At 42.0% G+C, this 24,315-nt stretch overlaps 1 long non-coding RNA gene across 2 annotated transcripts in view; it reads right to left on the reverse strand.

Annotated features, from left to right (window-relative positions):
• The window catches only part of LOC307213673, a 189,218-nt gene that overhangs the window by 50,790 nt on the left and 114,113 nt on the right, over window positions 1–24,315 (reverse strand). For both annotated transcript variants that reach the window (XR_013837622.1, XR_013837623.1), the window contains 2 exons: window positions 7,948–8,029; window positions 4,124–4,242 (listed from right to left, as the gene is read on the reverse strand). This is a non-coding gene — a long non-coding RNA (uncharacterized lncRNA). The remainder of the gene's footprint in view (window positions 1–4,123; window positions 4,243–7,947; window positions 8,030–24,315) is intronic.

The raw sequence follows: 24,315 nt of genomic DNA on the forward strand, positions 1-24,315 counted from the left end.
ACAGATATCTACTCTCCTGGGATCTAGTTTAATTTCTTATATATCCATGTCATTTTTCTTTCCTATTAATATTCCCACATGGCAAGTACATTACTTCATGCTGCTGAATTGATTTTCAAGAAGAATCTCTTTTCACATAAATTGTTACTTTTCATAAAACCCATGAAAATTTCAGACAAAATTACACAAAACTCAGTCTCACAAGGAACCAATAGCAACATGCAGGAGGAATGCCCCGCTTGCAATATTATTCTCACAAGTATTTGTGAACAGATTAAAACTTATTCGTAAGAAACACATTTTAAAACATAGCTTGCTGTTGAATTGTATAGGATGTACAGTACGTGTCAGACCTGGGAGCCAACCCTAAGCAAAGGCAACCTTTACTTTAATTAGTCAACACTCATCCCAAAGCTTATTTATATTATTGTATTGCACATTAAGGAATTCAGGAGAGAGAGACTGCTTCACATTAATAACAGTTATTTATTTAAAATCATTTACAAGGTTTCCTCAGTACTGTTGCTGTGACATCAACTTCTTCCTAGGCCACACCCTAGGAACATTGGGAGGTCATTTAGTTCAACCCCCTGCTAAGTGCAGGATTCACAATGCAGGCTACACCTACAGCATCCCAGGCAGTTGGTTGTCCAACCTCTGCTTAAATATTTCTAGGAAAGGAGAGTCCATCCACCAACAAGGCTGTCTGTTCCATGGTCAAATAGCTCTTGCTGTCTGCTTTCCCAAAGTCTCCACCTGTTAGTTCGAGTTTTGCCCTATGGAGTAGCAAAGAGCAAGTTTGCTCCACCTTCTGCATGGCACCCCTTCAGATATTTGAGGACTGCTATGTTCTCTCTGTCATCCTCACTTATCCAGGCAAACCATAGGCAAAATTTTCAATCGTTTGTATCCAGACTTCTCGCTGTCCTGTGTTCCACCCTTTGGGCATGTGTATTATAAATACAAAATGCATACAATTGTAAATCTGCAAAACCCAGGATGGAATGGACCTATAAGAATGCCACTGGTAAAGAAACAGTCTGATCTGTCAATCCGTAACTACAAAGGATCTACACTGACCTTCAAAGGCAGACAGCTGCCTAGAGCCAAATTGCCAAGGGCAGGGCACTTTGCAACATCAGATGAGTGCAATCAACAGCCATAATTTAAGCTACATTGATAATCAATGTTGGACCTTTCCATTTACACTTTTAGTATTGAATTGTATGCAGAGTTGATTAAAGTGCACCAACTGTATATACATATGAATAATTCTTTTTTTGGAAATTTTATCTGTGTGTGTGTGTGTGTGTGTGTGGTGAGAGAATCACCACTCTCTGCATTTTACTCAGAAGAAAATCCCACTGGTTCCAATAGGGTAGGGTCTTCATACGTCCGGGAAATCCTGGACATGTCCTCTTTGTGGGGGGGGGGGCAACATGTCCATCTGGGGGTATTTTTAAATTTTTAAGGCAATGTCTTGGTTTGGGGGGTATTTATTTATATGGGGGTGGGGTTTGGCTCAGGCTCAGGCGCAGATTTAGCTTTGCCTTAAAATCCCCAGAATCCCACTAAGGCAGCCTATCTCAGTGACGGATTCAGGATCTGTCCAAATCTGATGCACACCCTTAATTTTTAGGATTACAGCAAGGGCTAAACTAAATGTTACACTAAATACATTTTTGCACTTGAAGTGACAGGTTCTTAAAAACCAAAATAGCAGGATCAGAAACATGGTGGGCATAGAGGGATTGTTTAACCAATCTCCCCCTTGTATGGCCCTGATGAAAATCACCTCACTCTCCTGAAGCCACTATTTTTCTCTCAATATAACAAGCAGCTTTGGAGGAAAGAGGAAGGTTTACATTGGGATTGTGACTGGGAGGGAAAGAGTTAAATTACCCCTCCATGCCCACCACAGTCCCAATCCCAATGGATAGGCAGACATACTATTTTGGTTTTCAGAAACAGGTTACAGTTAATGCATATGGCTATAATCCTAGCCTTATCCTTCCACTAGCCCTGTATAGGATTGCACTGCAAGTATATTTGACCCAATTTTGACACTAAATTGGATTGCACTTGTATAGGATTGCACTGCAAGTATATTTGACCCAATTTTGACACTAAAAAAATAATAATTCATAATAAGATAACAAAAGACAAAGAAGTGAAATAACTTGGGGTGGGAAAGAAGAGAAAATGAAAATGACCCTACCAGCCATTTAGCTTGTTTCACAAGAATGTAGAAAAGGGTAGAATATGGAGAAAGAATATGGACTGGGCCAGAGCAAATAATCTCATTTATTCTATTCAGTTTCAACCATCTAAATTGAGATCTTTGTTACCACCTTCTCACATGTTGCTCACAGGACAGGAATTTTAAGTGGCTACCGATCACATATACCATAAAAATGTCTTCAAATTAATATTCTTATATCTTTTGACGTGGCATTTAGCTAAGTCATTCCACCTTAGGGTGCTGTGTCCAACAGAAACCTTCAGGGAAGGAAATAGGGAAAGGTTGCAATTTTGTGACCTCTAGAAAACTTTCAAAAATGTGAAAAGGGGGAAAGATCATTGCCTTTCCTGATCTTTACCTCAATGCAGAATATATGAAATAAAGTAGTTCTCAACATTATCCTCAGTTTCAACTAAGTTAAAAATGTATATAATATAAAATATGGCTGGCAAGTTCAGGGTCACACAGTGCCTTGTTATAGGGCCTCTGGCCATGGCCTCACTGGCACTGACTCAGCTGCTCTAATTCTCACAACTTAAAATGCTACGATGCCATAGCAGAACACTTTTTAACATACAAAACAGTGGGAAATTCCTCAGCACTCCTCATACATTCCCCACCAGTCAAGTGCCCCTTTCAGGTCCCTCAGCTTCTTTCAACAACATGAGGACATGTGTCCCCGTGGTCCTCTCGCCCATCCTGTACACCCTTCTTAGTAAACTCAAACTCTGTCCTCCCTCACCAAGCCTCCAAGTGCCCTTTCCCACACTGGCCCCTTCAAAGCTGCATTTTGCAGATCAACACACATATAGACACACACACAAACTAATGGGAAGAATGTCATTTGAAAACAATGGGACGCAACTTTGAACAAAGCTAAATAGCAGTCTTGGTGCCTTCTGTGACAGAAAAACAACAACAACCCTGTAAACTTGTGCATCAGTATCATGACCAGATACCCTCCCCACTTCCCCATATTGTATTGGTTTCCCTCCAGAGTTATGGGGAACCCAAAAGCTTGATACTATATCAATACTGTTTTGTATATTCTAAAAACGGCATTATTCTTCCATGGTTTTTAGATAATGCTATATACATATAAGGTAGGGTGGAATTGATCTAGGTCGCTATCATGGTCTAGAATAGGGCTATGTGATATATCGATATATCATCCAAAACCAGTTTGAAGACCATCTCGTGATATTGGTTTCATAATTTTTGACCTGGCCAATCATGGTATGTGTGTGTGTGCCATGCAGAAATCACAATATTGGGGGCAGGGGGCGGGGATGAAGCTAGCTAATACCTCTACACAGCTCCATCCTTATTTCAAACATTCTGATATATCAATATATCACAATGTTTAGCTGGTGATATATTGCGATGTTGAAAACCAGATATTGCCCAGACCTAGTCTAGAAAGATTTGCTGGTTGAGAAGCAGCAGCATTCCATAACTTTTGAGATTCTGGTGTTAACCTGAACTATGTTTAATGGATTGAGGCAGACATTCTTAAGGGTACATAGACCTCTTGTTGCTTAAGCCCTTCACAATTTCCAAAGATCATCCAAGCTTGAGTTATGTCCTTATCATATTCAGACAATAATGGCACATAAAGATGACTATGGGCTTCACCTACAGGGATTGTTTTCCTCTGCAGATTCACAAATACCAAACTTGTTATTATTTAACTGTCTTCAGTCACGATGCTGGGCTAGTTTTCTGATTTCCACAAGTATATTTGGTTAGCATGCCTTTCTACAAATCAACTATTTAAAGTCAGTAACATTTAAGAACGTCCAACTACAATGATAACACACAACAGAAATGACATTTCTTATCATTTCTAAAGAATCTGTTGTCTGTTTTTTAAGAGCATACCAGTTCCTATAGCACAGGCCAACAAGGGTCATTAAGCACCAATAGGTCTCAGAATCTTTCTTCAGAGTCAATCACATTGTAGACTTCACTAGGGATCTCATTTTCCTTCCACACAAGATCTGCAGGGCAAAGAAGGCAAATGAACTATGAAAAATATAATCACTGCTTTTTACTGTTGCCTTTTTGTCATAAAAATTCCATTTATTTAAATTCCATTAAAAAGAACATTTGGCTGCCGAGAGCATAAATATATACTTTTCTTATATTTACAATTTTTCATTCTCACTCTCCAAAAGTCTTTGACATTTCCTTCAATCAACATATTTAAAACAATTTTCATGCCACAAACTAATGAATTTGTTCATGTAAACATGCATTACTGTGGGTGATTAGACATATGAAAAGACATGCAGACATACAAGATTTGTCAAGGTCTTCATATGGTACATTCTCTTTCAGCTGTGGATAGGAATTGAGAAACAGTTCATATGCTTGATATAGTATTTTCAGGCAATAAGAAAGCAGATAAACGGAAAGATCTGATCATTAAAGGGGCTATACCAGTAAGATAGGGGTTTTGCTCCAACAACAAATGGTATTGACCAGTTACATATTGACAATACAGGTCTAACAATTCAACACATTCCAACTACTGTACTGAGATTCATACACATACATTGTTTACAGTTTCAGGAAACTCTTAATTACATTATGTGTTTGAGTTGGAGCACTTGCAGAGTAAGGATCTCAACATGTACAAAAGTCCAATACCTTAAGAAAGAAAGTCACCACATGACCTGCTTTAAACTTCCATAATTCTAAATTGTCTTGGATTCAGAGCCAACTGAGGCTTCTTATTTATTTATATTCATATCACACCTTTATTTCTATCATGGAACCCAAGGTGGCTGTGGCGTTTGCCTCCTAGGATGGGTCATAAGGAAAGGGTTAAAATAGGTGTGATGTGATTGGCCAGTGAGAATGCAAGCGGAGAATAAAAGTTAGAGTGAAGTTGAGGTTTGGGAGTTGAGAGTTGAGGTTTGGGAATGGAAGAAGGAAGAGGGAGGTTTAGGTGTGGGTTGGTAGAGTTGTATTGTGAGAGAGTGAGAGGAATTGTTAGGTGGAGTCAGATAGATAGTTGGAATAATCAGTTTGGAGTTGTTAGGAACTAAGAAACTGACAAGAGAAAAATTAACTGAAACCATAAGCTTGTTCCTGCATTTAAAAATAAACTTGATTATTTGTTTATGTTAACAACTGACTGGACTCCGTGTGTCCCTGTGAGATGCAGGGTGGTGGCAGCGGAAAAAGCAATCGCAGTGGCGGCACAGGGTCAATAGACTGTCAAACGTCTGGGGGCCCTGTGTGTGATCGCCACAGTGGCCCACATGCAGTTCCCACGCAGTCACCCAGGCACTGACCAGACTCACAACTGTTTGGCTCCATCAGGAGGTGGCTGCCTGTCCTTTCAAGCTATTCTCTGGGAGTAAACATATTTTTCAGAATATATCCCACAAGATCAGAGACCAGGCCAGCACAACTAATGTCCTATCAGGCCAAGCACAACCCTAATGGGCAAAAAACATTTCTGGTGCATTGTTCAGACTGCAAGAGCAGAACAGTGAATAATATACACTCCTGGTAAGACGGAAAAGCATGCACACCAATTTAGATCTCTTCACTACACTGTATATTTCACTGCCTATGAACAGCATTTGGAAATTGCAGTTGGTTCAGTATATAGCAGCTAACTTACCACCTGGGACCTTTCGATCTGACCACCCAGGGCGAGATTTACTGATGCCGGTTTACTCCATTCAAACTACTGGATCTAACCACAAGACTTTTAACAGACTGGGGCCAGGATATTTGAAGGCCCAGATACTCCCACACAAATTTGTACAGTCATAAAGATGTGCTGAATTTCTCCAAGGTCCTTTAGATCTAAGGTGAGTGGCTACTGTAAAAAGAACTTGCTCTGCCTGTGGGATTCCCTCCCCAAGCACATTCATTTACTATCATTTATACCAGGGAGGGGGAGCTGTGACTCGCTAGAAATTGATGGACAACAATTCCCATCTTCTACAACAATTGTCCAAGCTGGCTGGTGCTGATGGGAGTTTTAATCCAAGAACATTTTGAAGGTCAGAGGTTCACCATATCTGATTTTTAAAAATCCTACACAACAAGAATTTGGGGCAGTGTTTAATGCAGATTTTCTGCTGATGGTTTGTTATTTTGTTAGCTGCGATTTGGTCTTATTTGACCTTGGGTAGGGAGTTGGGGCAATTTTCCTGGAGATCACACATGGAGGGGGACATATCAACACCCATGAACAATAAATGCAAACTCTGTGTGTGTGTGTGTGTGTGTGTAATATAACACTGATGGAGTGCAATTGGAAGGAAATGTGGACCTTAACTGAACATCCAGTTCCTTATTACAAGTTCCAGTGTGATCAGTGATTCTTACTTTTTGATGAACAGAATTAAAGCCCCAGGCTTTCTGAGGTGAATTTTTTTTTAAGTATATCACAGCATTAAACTATTTAAAATAATGGTTATAAACAGCTTTGAGAGTCAAAAAGTCAAAATGTCAGATATCACAAAACTATTAACAAATTCATTTTCTGGGAGGTAATCCCAATATTTAGGGGGGGGGAATGCATTACGGCTGAAACCAGACAGAGCGGACTTTGTTGTTGTTGTTGTTTAGTCGTTTAGTCGTGTCCGACTCTTCGTGACCCCATGGACCACAGAACGCCAGGCACTCCTGTCCTCCACTGCCCCCCGCAGCTTGGTCAGACTCATGCTGGTAACCTCGAAAACACTATCCAACCATCTCGTCCTCTGTCGCCCCCTTCTCCTTGTGCCCTCCATCTTTCCCAACATCAGGGTCTTCTCCAGGGAGTCTTCTCTTCTCATGAGGTGGCCAAAGTACTGGAGCCTCAGCTTCACAATCTGTCCTTCCAGTGAGCACTCAGGGCTGATTTCCTTCAGAATGGAGAGGTTTGATCTTCTTGCAGTCCATGGGACTCTCAAGAGTCTCCTCCAGCACCAGAATTCAAAAGCATCAATTCCTCGGCGATCAGCCTTCTTTATGGTCCAGCTCTCACTTCCATACATCACTACTGGGAAAACCATAGCTTTAACTATACGGACTTAGGAAGGATCATATATGCTTTTATATTTTTCAGGCATTGCAGATGATGTCTCAAGTTCTGTGGCAGAGTCAAGAATGGACCCAAGGTAAGGAGAAAGGTCGCTAATTTGTGTCCTCTGTGCTGGTGCTAGCAGACACTCCAAAGGCATTAGCAGCAAGGAAAAATGGAAGGAGACTAAGACTACTTGAAGTTATCTTCAGGGCCAGAAATCTCAGTCCCCTCTGCTTTTCAGTCCTGTAATATTAACAGCAGCTGAAGTCCACACCACAAAAGCAATTACCCTTTTAATACTCAGTGTCCTCTTTCCTTTAGGTATAATGTAGGGTGGGGAGCTAACAAACAAACAGTAGGGAGCAAGCAAACAAACAAACACAGCAGAATGGACAATAGCAAAGCAGTGGATGCCTTCCATTGAAGTAAATGTCATTAGATTTAAAAAGTCTGGTTTTTCCCACTTTAAAACAACGACAACAAAGGTCTATGGAAACATATTTCTAGGCTACATGTAGTTTTGGCTTGGTTCCACAAAATGAACTGTAGAATTGCCTCAATTTAATTACTACCCCATGAAGCATTCTGACAGCCCCAATGCAATGCTTAGCAAGCGTTTTACCTCAGACAGCTTCAAGATGTATTGCAGCACTGAAATTACAATACATACCATGACTTGTTCTGTCATCCCACTTTGGGAAAGCAGCAAGCTTGTCTCTTTAATAAGCTGTCTGATATACCACCCATTTCACCTGTAAAAACAGAGGTAAAATGTAAGTAGCCATAAGTTAGCATTCTAACTGCAGGCATAAAGCTTAATTTTAAAATCTGTATGTTTATGTGTGCATATATGAATATTGTGTGTGTGTGTGTGTGTGTATTTTGTTGTTGTTGTTTAGTCGTTTAGTCGTGTCCGACTCTTCGTGACCCCATGGACCAGAGCACGCCAGGCACTCCTGTCTTCCACTGCCTCCTGCAGTTTGATCAGACTCATGTTTGTGGCTTCAAGAACACTGTCCAACCATCTCGTCCTCTGTCGTCCCCTTCTCCTTGTGCCCTCAATCTTTCCCAATGTGTATGTGTATACATACATACATATAAAAAGCAAACAAACTAACACATATACACATGTGCTGAGGAGCCATGTTGTACCGGTTTAGGGTGGAATCCTATTCACGCTCAACTGATAGTAGGTTTCACTGAACTCTGTGGGACTTACTTCTGAGTGGACATGTATAGCATTGCTCTGTTAATCAGAGGATTATTCAACAAAACCTTCATTTGCTTAATCAATGGAAGTTAAAGGCATGCTTGTTACTGATCTAAAGCTAGTTTGGGTCTAGTGTGTTATAGACCAGGAAACGACAAAAAAAATGACAAAGGTGTCTAATCCTTACAACAATGAACAGTAATTTTGGTTTATTAAACTGCAAATTATCTCACACTTCCTTCAATATTTCAGAAAGGTGCCCACAATTGAGGGTTTTGGTTATATGCCAATGAAGTTAATCAATTAATTGATGGATTAGTTGGTTAAAGGGCAGGTGATAAATCAACTTGCAATTCTTTCATTGGAAGACAGCCCTATTATATAGAACACACACAAGTGCACACACTAATCTTCAGATGTTTCCAGCAAAATATATTCAAATCTAATAACGAAGCAACACATTTCTAGCCCCTTCTGGCAATTAAACTTGGCCATTTCATGTCACCCAGTATGCACATGTTAATTACATGTCCACATGGGTCATATGTCTTGATAACATGCAAACGTATTTCAACAGAAAAGAAATGAATTGCACCACAGTACAAAAGACCAAAATTATTGTTGTCAGTAATATCTGTACAATAAAATTCTTAGCAGTTTATATAGAAATAAGGAAAGTACAACACTGGTTAAAAATTTCCTAAAAATCAGATAAAACAAAAAATGCAATTGTATTTCACAGATAAAAGTGACCCATGTACGAAACTAAAATAATAATTTAACAGTAGGAATCAGAGTCCAGCAAAGCTTGAATAAGCATATACATTTTTAAGAGGTGTTTAAAGATAAATACTGTCCCTGCCACATGAATTACCCAGGGGAGGGAATTCAGGAAAGCAGTCCAAGAAAGTCCATTTCTGCATTGTCACTGGTCAGGGAATACTGAAGACCTTAAAGATGAGCTTAGCAGTAGTGTGGGCAGGTGTCTGCTAGATATACCAGCCCCACTCTGTTTAGGACTTTCCATGTCAGCAACAAAAATCTTGACCTTGCACCACACATACTAGCAGCTGTATTTTGCACTAGCTGCTGATCGGATGCAAGGACAGCCCCACATACAGCACACTGCAATAATTTAATTGTGACCTAACCAATGCATGAACCGCCATGGCAAGGTGTGCAATATTCAATTGTTCCAGATAGAATGTGTTTGATTATAACTTTTGCAACCAATAACAGAATTTAAATAATATAACATGGGAATCACCAAGTGCAGCTCTGTTTGTGTTTTTAAAACCTGTTTATGTAAAACTAGTCATTCCAGAATACGGACTCAAATCCTGATGCATGTTCTGTTAAATGCCCAGCAGTGTAGATAGCAGCACACACACTCGAATGCACACTTGGATGGAAATCTGATCAAGAAAAACACAACTTAAGTCACTGTGAAAGAAGATATTGGAGCCCTTCAAGTAATCTGGTCAGTTGTGGTGAACCTATGGAACGCCGGCCAGAGGGGGCACTCAGAGCCCTCTCTGTGGGAACGCGTGCCATCGCCCCAGCACAGAGTTCGTTGGGGCAGCATGTGCACCAAGTAGAGCCATGCATGCGTGAGTAGCCAGTTTGCCACCCACGGGCTGCAGCAGAAACGTGAATGTTCCATTGTGCTATCTTAAAGCACAACGGTGCAGAACTGCCAGTAAGCCTGGCAGCATTTTGCTCCCTCCCGCATAAGCGGGCTTGAGAAGTACAGCCCAGCAGGCTAGCCATCAAATCATAGGATTGTGGGTAGTTGGAAGGGAACCCGAGGCCCATCTAAGTCCAACCCCCCCCCCCCCCAACTGTGCAGGGATCTCAACTACAGCACCCATGGCAGATGGCCATTCAGCTTCTGCTTTGGAATCTCCCAAAGAAGAGTTTCTTGAAGGGAAATTATCAAAACGGCCATGTTGTCTGGGAGTAATTCTCTTTTTCATGATTTCCCAAACAAGGATAATGCAAACTTTTACCTTTCAATAAAAAGTTGTTTGCATCATTGAAAGCTCTGTTATTGTGTTTTTCTTTTAAGACAAAAGATGTTAATATGTGAGTTGTTTTTTTCTAAACTAAAACCTCAGTATTCAGGTTAAATTGCCGTGCTGGCACTTTGCAATAAATAAGTGGGTTTTGGGTTGCAGTTTGGGCACTCAGTCTCTAAAAGGTTCGCCATCATTGATCTAGGTGAAAGGCAATATACGGAGGTCTGCATTAATTGATGCAATGCATCCTTAATTGTTATTATTGTTTCATTGTTAGATTATTGTATAATCTTAGAAAGTGGTATAATTTTAGAAGTATCATGAAGAGATCCTACACTTCTAAACTTGCCACTACCCAACTGATGTGGGTTTTTTAAAACTGAACCAATCAACCCACCCACCCAGTTTTACCACCTCAATATAAAGGTAAAGGTACCCCTGCCCGCACGGGCCAGTCTTGACAGACTCTGGGGTTGTGCGCCCATCTCACTTAAGAGGCCAGGGGCCAGCGCTGTCCGGAGACACTTCCGGGTCACGTGGCCAGCGTGACATCGCTGCTCTGGCGAGCCAGAGCCGCACACGGAAACGCCGTTTACCTTCCCGCTGGTAAGCGGTCCCTATTTATCTACTTGCACCCGGAGGTGCTTTCGAACTGCTAGGTTGGCAGGCGCTGGGACCGAGCAGCGGGAGCGCACCCCGCCGCAGGGATTCGAACCGCCGACCTTTCGATCGGCAAGCCCTAGGCGCTGAGGCTTTAACCCACAGCGCCACCACCTCAATATACATTATTCTAAAAATGCACAAAGGCTGCAATCCTAACCCCACCTACCAGGGAGTAAGCCCTATTGAATTCAAAAGGACATGCGTCTGAGTAGACAGAGTGAGGATTGTGCTGGAAATATGACCCCCCTAAAGTAAACAGTGCAACAAGAACCAATTGCCCTTCCTCGAGAGACAAGTTTATCAAAACAGGAGACATCAAGATCTGGAAAAGTGTTTACAAAGGCTGAAAGCAAGGATTTCTGTTCTCCAAAATTATGATGTCCAAAAATAAAAGGGGGAAAAGCCCTCCATGAATGAAGTTGTTGTTGTTGTTGTTATTGTTGCTGCTGCTGCTGCTGCTGTAGATCACTTTCACATGGACTATTGTTCTGTGATGGACACAATACCTAGAGTCTAAGTTAGGCTTATTTCCCTCTTATATAAAGATAAAAAGCAAAGCTCTGAGGTCAGGGGCTACATGGGGAAAGAGTGAATGTCTTTGTATGATTTGAAGTTCATTATTATAGCAGCATATTGAAGCTATTGGTAAACTGAACCTGCATATTCAATATCCGTCTTCAGTATGGGTGGTACATGGATTAGCCACAACACAACACCACGAGGCAAGTTTATTAGTACTGTAAGTGACAAACCTTTATTTTTGCATGTTAACATTCTGCTGTAATGTATGATTTATGGATCCCTCAGGAAGACCCTCTGTTTATAAATGTATCTTAAATAACGATAGACAGCAAGCCAGGATTAAGTGCTCCTCTTGCAGTAAAACAGAAACACACATAATGTGTTTGTGTTTTTTTTTGTACTAGTGCGTTATGTCTGACAAAAGCAAATTTTGGTTTGAGTGCTCAACCTAACAGTGATGATTAATAATATATAGTGTCATTGCTCATTTTGAAATTGCTTCCATAGGAGCTAATATAAAGAAATATGGTTTAATTCTGTGGTCTTTTACAAACCAGTCTCAGGAATGACAAATGAGGGATTCAATCATCTAATATGAATCTGCACAGCAATTGTCCTTTTGTAACAATTTACGGCACAGTCCAAGAGACAGTGAAACTGGGGGAAGAGGGGGTATATATTTGTAGGTGTGGCAATGTGGTTAACAATGAAAACACCATGTTATATTGGTTTTACAGTATGTAGAATGATCCTCCCCAACACAAATTCTGCCCCCCCAAAAAAACAATTTGGAAAGAGAAGATTTGTCACAAGCACTTTTGTGCAAGTTGAGCCCTTCAGATATTAAAAATAAATAAACTGACATCAAAAACTACAATTCACCATCTCGTCTAACTTACATCTTTAGGTAAGTGCCAAAATATTGCACATTGAAAGTTACAGCTAGTTTTTTATTTGTAGCTAGGGTTGAATAATTGACCAGGATCTGATTTCAAGTATATATTCCAAATGCCCCCATTTTCTAAATTCTTCACTACTTGGGACAATGTTCTGCAGTAGAACAGCTGCCTTGGACATCATTCACAATGCTGAGTGATTTTAATGTAAATATACATGTGAGAATCTTAGGAACTGTACTTTGTGCTGGAAATCGTAGCTATCTGAGGATTAAACTACAGTTCCCAGGATTCTTTGTGGGAAGCTAAGTGGTTTAAATGCATGGAGTGGATGTGACCAGAGATAGAAAGGGGTCGGGGGGCTAGCTTCCAGAGATTGTTCATAAAGCCAAAATTGCGTATAGCCAGAATAATCTGTGACCACGCAAGTTAAAGGTGCGCTAGTTGCGTGTCGAGGTCCCCAATACACCCCAAAGGAAAACACAATTGACACTTAATTTTTGTTTAATTTTTTTGGCATAATTTTGGCCACAACTTTATTCAAATACAGCAATGTGAGTGGTTGCTTAGGCATTGGTAGCACTAATTGACCCTGCACGGGGACAGCTCCGACATTCGCACCCCCCGCGAAGTCAGGAAGGGTAAGTCACCTGGGGAGAGAGACAGGACTAGGAACCATGCCTCACCTCTCCCCAGCATGCTCCCAGGGGCTTGCGTGGCCCAAGCCCCTTGCCAGGGGGTTTCGGACAAAAGCATGGGGGAGCCCCTAGGTTCCTTTAACGGTAAAACCCTTCAGCAGCAGCAACAGCATTTTGGAGGGCAGGCACAGCCGAATCCATACCCCCCCAGCAACCAATTCCAGACCAATGCCTAACCGCGAACCTTACAAGTTGTGACGATTTGCTACGCGGTAGGCGAAAACCAAGTGGCACACACTAATCAGCCAAATGGCAAAATTCCAACCGGGCCCCTGCTCCAAAGCAGATGACCCCATGACAGGCAATAGCAAGGTCAAGCAAACAGCCTAACATTAGGGAAGGGAGGGCGGGTGATCCGAAGCACGCAGCGAAAGAGGACATCCGTTGCTGCGTGCCTTGTATTTAATAAATAGGGCTGTCAATCACTAAATGGCAACATGTAATTTTCCCCAGTAACAGCCCACCCCTGCTTACGAGTTGGCCAAACCATCTGCCCAGAAACAGCAAGGTGTCTTGGAATCCCCAACCGCAACACGTGCTCTCTGTGATGGAGAACACGCTTTGTGACTCGACTGTATATTGTTTATCTATTTGTCAAACATATAAGCCAACTTTCCAAGGAAGCTGACAGTTTATACATAAACCAATATGCAGCTCTAAAATATAGTATCCAAACAATCAATGCCAATTGACTTCTGAACCACACATTCTAGAACAATCTAAAATTACTTTACCCTGTGCCAAAGCCTGTCAAAATTGTGATGCTTTTATCGTACATACCTCCCCAAACTAGGTGAAGCCATACTCTGGCCGATATCCACAGTCGAGGCACCGTAATCAAGAATGCACCAGTCCAGCTCTCACAACTTCTTAAGTGACAAGAGAGTAAGATTCATGGGCTCTGGTGCAAGAATCTGCAGTTACAACAAACGATCCCTTTACAATATACTTAAACCAGGCCATTTGGGCATTTATATAGGTTGCCTGTGCCTGGCTCCTTTCAAATGTTTTGCCATTGCATGTTCCACCAGATTTAGCTTCCAAACAATCTTTTAGGGCCAGTCCCACATAACATGGCACTAGCAAGGTACAAGATTCTTATTCTCCTTCAGTGTGCAGTTGGCATATCAGATTTTGACATTTTGCTCCTTCTGCAATCAGATGCAAGGATCATAGACTAGGAATGCTGCAGATTTAGAAGACGGAAAGACAGGAATATAAACTAGAAAATACAGGAGAAGAAACTTGCAGAGTGTGAGGGGAACAGAAACTGGTAAACCTTTATCCCATTCATAGCAGAGCCACCAGTGCTTGGCAAACCTAATCAAGCAGGCCTGTGAATGCCAGTAGATATCTTATATCTACTGATAATCTGGCTGTAAATTCATGACTTATGCAGAACCTGCCAGGTGGGCAATACTATGGAAAGAACATTTTGACTTTTGGGGGGAAAGTGCACCAAGCTATTCAAGTATCTACTTTACTTAACAGTAGTGAGGAACTCAGGGCTAGGGGCTGAATGTGGCCCCCAGGACTCTCAGCCTGGCCCTTGGGACTCTCCCTAGGCCACACTCCTTCCTTGCCCTGTTCCACATCCTCGAGTGTTTTTGCCTGGTTGTACTGTGTCCTTGGTCTGTGATAATGACACTTGCTTAGCTGGATAGAAGATGGAGAGGTATTCATCTAGATGCCTCTAGTTTATTGTAGAAAAGGTTAAGCACATCTATTGCTTCACCCACTCTTGTCTCAGTCCCCACCCACCACTTGTTTGCTTATGAAGAAATGAAGCCCTTAGGCTGGAGAGAGAGAGAGAGAGAGAGAGAGAGAGAGAGAGAGAGAGCTTTTATATAAACTAAAATAATTCTGGTCTGCCATCTAAACTGTATGAAAAATGGCTTCTCAACTAAGCATTCAAGGCTGCAATACTATATCTACTTAAATGAACTAAACCCCATTATACTCCATGGAGCTTTCTTCCAGGTAGACATATCTAGGACTGTGCTGGGGGGGAGGGGGATGGATATCTATGCAAAATATACTAAGATTGGTTTAAAGACACCATAAAGGCCATGTATCACCACCCTCTATGACAATGATTCCCAATTGGTGGTCTGTGGACTCAGAGGTTCTGTGTAACCCACTCACGTGGCAGCATTCACATAACAAAAGGTACCATAAATATATCAACAATTTCAAAAGCAGGGGGGACCATGGCTTGCCTTTTGAAAAACAGGCGGTTCACAGTACTTGCTTAATTGGGAACCACTGCTCTAAGGTGGCGGCGGCGTCATCATAAATGAATAAATAAAAATAGGAGGAATAACCCACAACTCTCCCCCCCTGTGTGTGTGTGTGTGTGTGTGTGTGTGTGTGTAAAAACAAGCCTTTTTCTTCCTTCCCATTAAATGAATATGCCTCTCTCTTTTACTGCATCTTTACTGTAAGTTTAATTGTGTCCCAGCTACACCCTGTCTACATCTGCACATTGACTGCCCCTCTCATTTTCCCCAGCAGGAATCATTGACAGTCCTGTACATGGTATTTCCTCTGCTTCAATGGCTTCTCCCCACCCCCAATCCATCATCATCCTCCCCCAGCTATCATCATCGTATTTTGAAGATTTTGATTCAATTTCCATTTTAAATACTGAATGCTTAAATCCATTTGTAATCTTTTAAAACATACTCAGAAAGACCAAGCAAGTCTTCCCCTGCCCCGTTTTTTTTAAAAAAAAATAAAATAAAAATATGAAAGGCGAGGAAATAATCTTAAATCGCTTTATGCAGCACATGAAACTTCAAAATAATGAGAGCTCTTCGATTTAGAAATGATTGGGGTTCTAAGCACACGAATCATAAAGAGCTGTAAAATTATTAGAACATTTCAGCATTTTTGTAAGCATTTCAATTCTGAGGTAATCAGGGATTCTGGACTTACAGAGCAATTTACCTGGCATTTGTAGGAAAGCGTCACTCTTTCAGACTGAAGTACACTTAACAATATGAAGAACTCCAATAATTTTAAATTGCTGTATATCACACATGCCCAGAAATCCAATTTATCCCTTAAATAAAAACATTGCAACTTCACAAGTACAGAAAGGCCCACCCACAACATCAAATCAATCTAACCTGACCAATTTGTGGGTCAAATCAGTCAATTTATTTCTTCCATCTTAGGAGTTATACCATGAAGAACTATTATAGACAATTTTTTAAACTCTCTTGTGTATTAGTACATAAAAATTACATTTTCCTTCCTTAATGCTGTGGCATTAAGCTATCCTGAAGTATATATTCAAGTTGCATATGGGACAACCTCATTTATCTGAATGCCTTAGATGACATTTGAATGTTTGCATAATCAGATGGTTGCATTCAGAGGTCTGTGTTTTACCATATATTACATAGACATGAGGATACAGGACAGGGAAGTTTGGATAATGAAGATACTGCACTGTGTGCCATACGCAAGTACAGTACATCAGTACATTTTGTAGTCATTAAATAAATAAACCTAGGCAGATCTGAACTTTTAAAAGAGGTAAATTGCAACAAATTGCTGTAGCACTGAGTGCTTCTGTTCAGGGTAACACCAATACCACCCAACAGACAGACAGACCCATATGCACAATACAGCATCATAGCACTTTAAACAATCATGGCTTCCTGCAAAGAATCCTGGGAACTGTAGTTTGTTAAGGGTGCTGGAATCCCAACTCCCAGAACAACAATTCCCAGAGTTCCTTGGGAAGAGGGATTGACTGTTAAATCATTCTGAGCACTGTAGCTCTGTGAGGGGAATTAGGGTCTCATAAACACTCAGCTCCTTTTATAAACTACGGTCCTCGGGATTGGGGGGGGGGGGCATGACTGTTTAAAGTGATACGATACTGCTTTAAATTGATGGTGCAGATAGGGTGACAGCATTCCATGGTCACTAAGCATGCTGAGTCTTCAGTGGGCATGCTTTTGGAAGTAGTACCCCCCATTTTCCTGTAGTTATTTTATGGTGCTGCAAGGCTTGGGGTTCCCCCAAACATAGTCATAAGGTAAAGGGACCCCTGACCATTAAGTCCAGTCGTGACTGACTCTGGGGTTGAGGCACTCATCTCGCTTTATTGGCTGAGGGAGCTGGCGCACAGCTTCCGGGTCATGTGGCCAGCATGACTAAGCCGCTTCTGGCGGACCACAGCAGTGCACAGAAACACCGTTTACCTTACCTTTATCTACTTCCACTTTCATGTCTTTTCGAACTGCTAGGTTGGCAGGAGCAGGGACCAAGCAATGGGAGCTCACCCCATCGCAGGGATTCGAACCACCGACCTTCTGATCAGCAAGTCCTAGGCTCTGTGGTTTAACCCACAGCGCCACCCGCGTCCCTAAACATAATCATACCTCCCTCTATTTTCTCACTGTTCCTGTTTTGGCTAGTTTGGTTAGTTAGAACCTGAATTTCCTGTCAGTGGGAGAAATAACATTATCTTATGAAATTATATTTACATCTGTAAAACCAACAGGAACAATATCCAACAATGAGACCCTGAAAACGTCTGGTTGATTTTTTTTGTGTAGTCTTAAGAACACACCAAAAAGCACAAGCAGCACCATCCTAATTCCCCGGGACAGTATATGTATTTCAAGGTGTGGGTGCCACCACACTAAAAGCTCTGCCCTAGGTATTTGGTAAACACCTGGGGTGTGTGGCACCCACAAGAGGGCATCACTTGGTGACCTAAGGGTTTAGGCAAAATGATATTAGAAAAGGCAAACTGGACCTAGGTTGTTTATGGTTTTATACACCAAGTAAAAAACCTAAAACATAGCTTGGTATCTCATTGGTAGCCAGTGCATATCCCTCAACAGATGTGTTAAATGTGGGGGATACATCTCTCCTAACAGCAGCCTAGACACAGCATTCTGCACCAGCCACCATTTCCAGACGGACCTTAAGGACAGCCCCACATAAAGCAGTAATCTGACCTCAAGGTTATCATTCATGGACTTCCATGACCAAGCTATCGCTGTCCAGGAACAGTCATGACTGGCAGATGGTACTCAGAGCCACTGAGGCTACTTGGGCCTTTAGTTACAATGATGAATCCAGCAACCCCTCAAGCTATGAAGCTGATTTTTCAAGGGAAGTGCAACTCCCTTGCAACCAATTGGCAGGGTTTAAACTTCAGTTTATTGTCCCTCATCCAGCCCTCCACTGCATCCAGACACAACACCACTTTCAGGCTTGCAGGACCTCACTTCCTTCAGATGTTACAGAGAGCTGGGTGCATTTAAGCATAGTGTTGAGACCTCGTGTCCAATCCCTCGGTAAACAGCATTGGAGACAAGATGACACACTGCGACGACAGATATGCATGAGCCTGAGAGACACGTTACATTAGTGTAGTGGGAATGTGTCTCTCTCTATCCGGTTTAGAGGGGGCTGCTTAGGCAAGTATAAGTATTGAGGCATTGCCACCAAGAAAAGATGTTTGAAACGTGTACCTATCCATTGTCACCTCCTCGGGCCCTTTAGAGGTGAATGAGGTTTCTATGGGAGAATGTCCAAGTTCTCCCTATGAAGCTAGTTAAGCTTTACGTCCTGCCTGCTTAAACTTTGGATTACCTGAACTGTCTTTACATGCTGTAGGAAGCTCAGAAAAGAAAGGCACAGAGGCTTCCTTTGAGTGAATTAGCAGGCCCAGCAGAGAAAATTAATTCTGAATACAAAATTGCAAGCCAGCCATAATGGGGCAGGACCAGGGCCCATTTCCAGACGGCACACAGCGATCCTATCAGTGCTTCATTTTACAATGCGTAGAGCTGAGGAGGCTCAAGACTACCTAGAAGTCACAGTATAATTCAAGATGCATTGTTCCTTTTTTAAACTGCTCAAGCTGAAAAGGGGCACTAGAGAGCATTTTTAATAATGTTATGATTTAATTTTTATGTTCACAGCTCATTGAGATAAATGGCATGGGGGGAAAGAGGTGAGTCTCCACCTTTTCTACAGCTGTTTAACTGCAAAAGAAATTCTGAAAGAACAGGCTGACAAAGCAGGAAGAGCACATCTGCTTAAGCTGTGACAGCTGTGTGTTTGTAACAGTGAGAAAGTTAGAAACATCACAAAAGGCAAAAATCCATTGGATGATGTGAAAAATACATATACCTTCACATAACTGGTGCATGCAAAAACTATCAAAGCACTTTGGAGGAATTTCTTTTTTAAAGCTGCATAACACTTTGGTTTTATGATGTTCTCCTACCTGCAGTGAATACCACAGATACTTACATATCAGATGGTGACACTGTAATTTTATAGTTTGTGATAATGGGGGAGTGCCATAGCTCACTGGTAGAGCATCTGCTTTGCATGCAGAAGGTTGCAGGTTCAATCCTTGACAGCCCTCCAGGTGAGAGCAAATTCCTGCCTGAAATCATGAACAGCCACTACTGATCAGTGTATGGACCAGAGGGACTAAGTATCTAAGGCACCTTCCTAGGTTTGGTAAATTACATAGGGCTGAGCCTAGGTGCATCTCAGTAGGGAGTGAGTTCCACATACCACTGAGAATTCCATTTTCTACATTTCCACACCAGTTTGCAATTTTTAAAGCAAAACCAAACAAGTCCTTATCGGGATTTTAGTGCAAATTTCTCCTGCTATACACATTTTGTATGTAATTTTGCTTAATGGAGGCATTCATCCTAAACCTAGAAAGGTTTTTAACTAGCTGTTCTCCTCCTTTGAAACCAGCTATTCTGAAAAACCTTAACCTCAATTATTTTATGACTATCCTTAAAATGTTTCCAGATTAACAACACTAACACCCTGGAATATTTTGTCTGGGGCAAAACAGCAGCAAGAGATAAAACAGAAGTGGCAATGTTGTTGTTTTCAAATATCACTTTTACGGGTTCATTTCCCACCACTGCTTTGTGTGGAAACAAACCACGCACCTCAGATTCTTTAACAGCACATACTCGTGGAATCTTATCTCCTTCAGGAAAGCCGTATTTGTTTTATTAAGTATCATCACCGCTGCCACCATCCTTTATGTGCTCAATGAACTATTTTGTTGGGGCTCCACAGATCAGGGGCATGTAATGTTCCAGGAGCAGCAACGCCGCGTATTTTAACATGAAGAAATCTCACCATGTGAAGAGCTCAAAAGACTGCAAACAGAATCCTTCAAGTGCAATTGCAGTACAAGTGTCACACACTCAGACCGAGGAAATTAAGGCGAGGAAGTCGCTGGGCGACCTCCTCCTAGCCGTGAAGCCCTTGCCAACTGAAAATAAACACAAAGTGCTCTCTGCTGGTGGGGTGGGCTAAACTCTCAAATGTGGTTCAGCATGACACCCCAACAGGGGGAAAAAAATAGCGAGAGCTGCTGCAGTTATCAACAGTGACATTCAGCTGAACTCTCCCTCTCTTCCTGTCTTTCACTTCTCTGTCTGTCCGTCTGTCTGTCTCCTCCTCTCTCTTCTGGTCTCATGGGAAGCAACAACATTGATAGAAGCCCTGTGTCAGTTTCCATCTGACTGTCACTCTCACTTTTGCCTCTATTATCATCAGCCGTAAGGTGGGGGCAGTCCCCAGCTTGGAAGGGCTACTGATCTCTATCTCACAGCCTATAAACTGCCCTTGCCATGAACCTGACTAAGGGGAAGAAAGAGGGAAAGGGGCGGGGGTGGGGTGGAAAGAGAGAGACGGGGGGGGGGGGGAGAGAGACGCTGATACAGTTTGGTTTCTTTTCTTATTTCCTATCCTTTTTCCAGCGCTCAGTCTTTTGTGTCAGCTTTCAGAAATGCTCTGTTTGACTGGCAGCCTGTCACAGATCAGTTACCACCTAAAGCCGCTTGGCAGGGAGAGGTGACGGCCCAGGAAGGGATCTAAGTGGGTTTATCAGTGCTTCTTTACGCCTCGTGAGCTCCTTGACACAAAAGGAAAGGGTATTAAAGATCTAAAGCGAGCCCAAAAGCGTGAAAGCTCCTTATAGGCTGCAAGATGTGGATGTGACTAAATTTTTAAATATTTTGAGTTGATGCTATTCATTTTACCAATAGAGTAGAAAGAATTTTTGTTACAGAAATGAGTGTATGTTCCACATGAGTGAGATTTGGAAAAGGGGAGGAAGTCCCTAAAATATGTGCTTAGAATATTACAACTACCTTGTATTTGCAACCGTACATCTGCTTTAAATATAAATTAAACTTTCCCCCTCTCTCTTTTAGATATTACAGAAGACCCATATTACACATTTACCTTTGAATTTCTTGTGTCTTTCAAAGTGTAAATACACTAATAATTTAGCAACTGAAACTAGACATCTTGTTTTCTATTTTTATATCCAGTTAACATAAAATATCCAACATTATAGGTAGATGCCACATACAATTAAAAAGCTGTTTTAAGCATGGAATATTGTTAAGCATATTTATTTCCATCTTCCCAGTGGCTTCTCACAACAGAGTTTTACTAACTGAAGGATTGCTGCACCACACCATTCATTTTCCTTTGTTCTTAAGTCTTCAGTAACTTGAAATAATTTCCTTTACTATTTTCCTTTTAAAAAATCAAAATCCAAGAGAGACCACATATGCCAAGTGAACCAACTAGATGCTCTAGGGATTTCAGGAAGCAACTATTTTCATCATAATATATTGGGAGAGTAAGTTTATCTATCTTGTGCAAAGAATTAGGCTATTAGTGTGCACTAATGGGAGGGAATTAAATGAAAAAGATGACAAACAATGTGGTCCACATTTTTCATGCTAATGTAAAATTTTGATACTGTGCATTCCAACTTACATGGTTCATATTTTTCTTCATTGACTCATTATGAAAATGTTGGAAAGCTTTGTTACATCCATGCAGGCACAAAGGAAAACTAGGAGCCCTCTGTTCCTATACATACATCTGATCTGTTTTTCATGTCATTATAGCCCCTCCTAGGCTCCACTACTGATGTCTGCCATTCTTGCTGGCTAATAAGTGACAGGTCAAGTCGTCCAAATTAAAGATTTAACAAGCCCTCCAAGGAGCTCTGCACTAAGCTCCAGACAATGTCTGTTCCCTCCCTGTGTGAAACACACGCAAAAAGGCTCCCTCTTGGACTATCGCCTTGTGGTTTCTGTATGAAGCAGTAGTCGTGCAAAAACTTTTATACTTCTCAACTGCTCTCTAATTTTCACGAACATCCAGCGAATATTTCTGAGAACGTCTTTCACAGTTTGTGAATTAATTTACATCAGTATCTCCACGTGTTACTTTTGTAGTTAACCATTCCCACTTCCCCAGTGCTTCGAGTAGTCCATTAAAAAACAAAAAAGCAAAACAGTTTTCACTGCTTACCCAGCAAATGAATAACGACAAAATAGTATTGTTCCAATACTTGGTGGAAACAGGGCAAAATAATTTGGGAATGGGGGCAAAAAGAAATCTGGAAGAAGAAGAGTTTGGATTTGATATCCCGCTTTATCACTACCCGAAGGAGTCTCAAAGCGGCTAACATTCTCCTTTCCCTTCCTCCCCCACAACAAACACTCTGTGAGGTGAGTGGGGCTGAGAGACTTCAAAGAAGTGTGACTGGCCCAAGGTCAACCAGCAGCTGCATGTGGAGGAGCGGAGACGCGAACCCGGTTCCCCAGATTACGAATCTACCGCTCTTAACCACTACACCACACTGGCTCTCTGGAAGTTGTGAGCACAGCACAAAGCCTGTTGTCTTATTTCTCAAGATCAAAAAGGCTAATCTGGCAAGATAGTCAATGGATAAGTTTGTCTCTTTTGTTGGCTGAAATAATCTCAACTTTCACATAATTTGGAAATATACAGAACAATCAAACTGCCGTGCTGGGGAGGGTTTGCATGGGGTGTAGGTGTCCCTCTGCCCAACCTTGTTGGGCTCCACTATCAGTGGAGAAGGCTTGCTGGTGTGGAGTGCCCCAGTGCATCCATCCAAATGGTCGGCAGGTGAGCAGAAGCTGTAGTCAGTAGAACTCCCAAAACATGGTGTTTTCTGGGTGGAGAGAGGACAGGTCTGGGTCTGGCACAGACTAGTGCAGTATTCTGTACTTGCTAGATCAGGCATAGACAAACTCTGGCCCTCCAGATGTTTGGGACTACAATTCCCATCATCCCTAGCTAACAGGACCAGTGGTCAGGGATGATGGGAATTGTAGTCCCACACACCTGGAGGGCCGGAGTTTGCCTATGCCTGTGCTATATCCTTGGCTAGATACTGTATGGAATTGCTGCTAGCACATGATGGCAACGGGCCTAATCCAGGCCTCTTCGCTGCACCAGCCTGGGAGCTGGCATAGCAATGGGGCATTTTCCAAGGCGCCACCACTAACACCTGCTGTCCCAGTCAGCATTAGCAGCAGGGCTGTGGAAATGGTTATGATGATGATGCTTCATCAAGGCCCACCACTGCTAGACAGGGGTTCAAATTGCCCATTTCACCACAGCACTAGTATGTATGTATGTATGTATGTATGTATTTTACATACATACATATCCCGCCCATCTGGCTGGGTTCCCCAGCCACTTCTGCCAACAGTTAGGCAGAAGTTTAATGTCTATGTTGTGTTACAAAGATGTCTGAAAATGTGACCTGAAGGCCGGCAACATCAACCCTGACATGTGGGAAAGCCTTGCAGTGCCGGGAGACTGCAGTGCCTGGAGACAGACAGTCAAGTTGTGTATCCATAGTAGTGACCAGAGGAGGAATGATTGCTGGGAGGAATGCAGAGAGAGAGGGCTCCATGGTGCATTTGCAGCACAAATGGATGCCTTCCTCTACCCCAGCTGCAATGAAACATGTTTCTCCCACATCTGTCTCTTCAGCCACAGCAGGAGCTGCAACCGTCACAACAGCTTGACTTCAAAGGCACACACCTTGTTTGTCTCCCGAGACAGACAGATGCCAACAGTGTCTATATAAGTGAAGCTAGCTACAGTCCTGTGCACATTTGTTTTTTGAATAAGTCTTATGTATGAAGATTGCAAGTAATCATGTTTAGGACT

Source organism: Podarcis cretensis (genome assembly GCF_951804945.1).
Source record: "Podarcis cretensis genome assembly, chromosome: 3".
Taxonomy (NCBI): Eukaryota; Metazoa; Chordata; class Lepidosauria; order Squamata; family Lacertidae; genus Podarcis; species Podarcis cretensis.